The following is a 3803-nucleotide window of genomic DNA, read 5'->3' on the forward strand; positions in this document are numbered from 1 at the left end:
CAAGCCACATTCTCCGCCTCAGAGGAAGGCCAGGAAAAGCCTCATCTGAACAAATTATGTGAAGAAAGCCCTGTGCTTGGTTGCATTGGTTGACATAAACCAAAAATGACTTGAAGACACAACAAGAGCATGTCTATGGACATTCAACTTGAAAATCAGGAGATTTCCAAAGCATTGCCAAGCACGTAAACACAGCCCATAATCCAACTGCAGGGAATACTTCCACAGGGTTCCTGCACGCCTCCATTTCTCCAAGGATATAATGGTGTATATATATATATTATATAAATAATAATAAATATAATAATATAATAATTTTTTATATATATATATATATATAATATATCTATATATATATATATATATTGCTGGAAAGGGAGAGAATAATAATTGCTGTTTACAGCAGCCCATTGACCAGAATATCTGCATCCGTATCCAGCCATAAGGGTACCAGCCAGGAAGGTAACTCAAGGCTTGGGGCCACAGGTGGTCTACAGGTGCCCTCCTTGAGTTAAAGGAATCTCTCCCACGCTTCCTTTATCCATCTACTTCTAAATTGCTCAAATGCCATTCTTTTGGACTTCACAGTTGACAAACATGCCCTTTAGCCAGGTCCCCGTCATCATTTAGATATCTTGAGGTGTTTACAAGTTTAGTATATTCCTCCTCTCTTCCTCCCTGTGCCAGTGGGTTTGCATATATTATCCTATTCAGTCAGAGTTTCATAAGCATGACAGTCAGATTCAACAAGAAGTAGGCATGGTCTCGGTTCAGGGAACTAGGTCTTCTTAGCTTCCTTTGAAGGATATACACAAGCTGGATCAAAGCAACTCCACGTCATCTAAGGTGCCAGTCCAGCAGTTTTCTGGAGCCAAAGGTCAGCTTTAATTGATCCATCCAATGTTTCTAGCCCTGCCTTCTAAAGGAAGCTATTGAAATGTAAAGATTCATCCTCTTTTGTCAAGACTTGGTTCCACCTTGCTGAGGAGCTCTTTGTTACTGGACGTAGTAACTTTAGTACTCAGTAGTTGCTAGTTTGCATAGCTAAGCTTAGACATAACCTGCATTCATTTGTTTCCTGTTTGTTGGTCTGTTGGTCTTAGCCAGAATTTCTCTTTCTAGTCAGTTAGTTTGCAATTATTATGAGTCTGTTTATCCTCCATTTTCTTTTAGCCTGCAGTTCTCTCTCTGCGCCCTCTGCATTAAAAATTAAAAAGTTCAAGACCTTTGAAACATAAAAAAAAATACTACATTCCTCATTAAATGCTTATCTGCCACATACACTAAAAAAAAACCAAACCTTCATTAAATGAAAAGGTCTTGGTGGCTGGCAGAAAGACAGCAGGCAGGGGGCCAACCGGACCTGGGGAAGGGAGTTCTAAAACGTGGAGCAAGAACTTGAGAGCAGAAGGAGGCAAGGAACAAGTCTCTAATCAAGAACAAACAGGGATAAAATAAATGAGAAATGACAATTAAAACAGATCTCTCCCTCCAGGGGGAGAGTTGCCCTGAAGAATGTGCCATCTGAAAAGATGAAATCATGCTCTATATTGTTGGATGTAGAAAGCCCAGCTAAACCAAGGCAGAGTTCCACTTGCCTTGAAGGTATAAAACCATGACTTATAAAGCATCCCTGGGCCTCCCTCCTACTATGGTTTAAACCGGAACATGATTCGTAAGATCTGGTTTAAACCACTATGGTTTCCATTTAATTCGAATTGCTGAAGCGGTCGGAAAGGGGGAGGCATGGTTTTTATGTGTCAAAAAGACGCTGGTAAATGGGGTGTTTGGGGGGACTGAATTGATTTATTTGGAAATAAATTGATTCAGCCCAGTGGGAAGCAAGGCAGATTCGAATCCCCCTGGTTCCATGCAGTGGTTCCCCTTCTCCAGGCCATACTCCATGCTGTCTGTCCTCAGTCCTCTGTCTCCAGCTTGCCTTCTCCTCTCACCCCTGCATGTTCAGTCCTCCCGGACCTGGAAAAAGGTGAATAGAAATATAGTCAATATCATCATCATCATCATCATCATCATCATCCCAAAAGGGGGTTAAATAGGATGAAATCCCAGATACCTTAACTGTGTGTCAGAAAAAGAAATGCTAAAAGGTTCCTCTCACTGCCAAAAGACTGAGTTCTGATGTGCTTTATGAGAGAAATTTTGCCATATTGAGAGTGATTTGAATGATTAGATAGCTGATGCCCTGTGTGTGTGTGTGTGTGTGTGTGCGTCGTCACACAAAGTGTTTCTGCATAAATTACTGAAACGTTTCAGGCACAAAAGACTTGTCTCAGTCTCATGGATATAAGAGTCAGATATTTTCCCCATATCCTGAAATTTCTGGATGTGCTGAAAGAGTGTCCTTCCTTAAGAATGAGAGAAAATCTGAACTTTCCACAGTTTAAACAATGCAGGGCTTACCTGAGTGCAACCCAGCTGCCTAATGAACCTTGCTCAGTCCTGATGCCCATTTTCCTATTACCTTTGTTCCCAAATCGGACCCTCTTCCTCTACTACATCCACTGTGTGTGACTTAAGTACTGCTCACATTAGCAACTGGACAGTCACTTCAGACAATATGTGGATATATTCAGCCATATATTATAGGTAACCTCTAATCTCTAAGGTACAGCAGGACACCTATAGCTTTTGCAGCTGGAAGAGTAGCATTACCTTCTTGAACAATGAGTGCTGTGTGCCTCCAATTTTAATCTGAGAAATAAAGTGTGACCCAGGTATCCCAAGATTTTTGCACATTGCATTAAATTCCATCTCAAATTTGCTTTTCAGTTTCATTTAAAGTTTCTTCCTTTCTTTACAAGGACAAGCAATGTGATTGGCATTTGTGGTAGACTTCACAAAAGTTGAACTTGCAAGATCAAAGCCTGCCAAGACCTCAGCTCCACTGCAAGTTAATTAAAATGAGCAAAACTCTGCAAAAATCTGCAAAACCCAAGGTAAGATTTCTTTTCTTTTGAAATAAGTTTGGGCTGAAGTGGATTCTACATTCTTCTTACAATGTGGATTGAAGGAAAAGGCACTTTGCCAGCTGTGTATAAATGTTCGAAGCTTTGCAAAGCCTATGCTGATAGAATAATCACAGAACTTCCTAAAAGATTCTGACTCCTCTGAAAATAAGAGACACCTTGCAAGAGAGGCCAGGTGCATAACTCTTTACATTTGCAAATGGATAATAACAAAAGACCCATGAATGGACTTTTCCTCTTTGCACAGCGGGGCAATATGAAAGATCTTCATATTTCACTTTTAGCTTATCCTTTGGACTACGATCAAAGTAAAGACAAATATGGAATCTCTTGGATTTAAATTCCCGATGGGCCAGTGGGCTTCAAAACTCATATGTGGTAGCGGTGGGGCATTTATAGAGTGGGAATGGGTGCAACATCAACACTATTTCTTACCTTCTAAACATTGAGAAGCTTCCATGTTTCTCTTGTCAGCAGTGGAGATATATAACACAGAGACTTGGCAACAGTGTGTGATGATGCAGTGGTTCATATAGCTCCATAATCCATGTTTTTGTGAGGACATAGAATACAACAAATTGAGAAGATGCACAGAAAATGTGATTTGTCTGAAAATGGTTGAGATCCTTTGAAAGGACACCCCATTACTGAGATGAAGCTAAAACAGCCTCCATACCATCGTAGAATTGTTTGCAGAAGGTGATCTTGGCCTCTTTTCTTTTGGATGCTTTTGGAGCTATATAAAATTTCCCCATTCCACAGTGGAGGATGTTTCCCCAGAAATTTCCCACTGCAGGGCAAAGATGCATTTAAAAT

This window comes from Sceloporus undulatus, chromosome 6, assembly GCF_019175285.1.
Source record: "Sceloporus undulatus isolate JIND9_A2432 ecotype Alabama chromosome 6, SceUnd_v1.1, whole genome shotgun sequence".
Lineage (NCBI taxonomy): Eukaryota > Metazoa > Chordata > Lepidosauria > Squamata > Phrynosomatidae > Sceloporus > Sceloporus undulatus.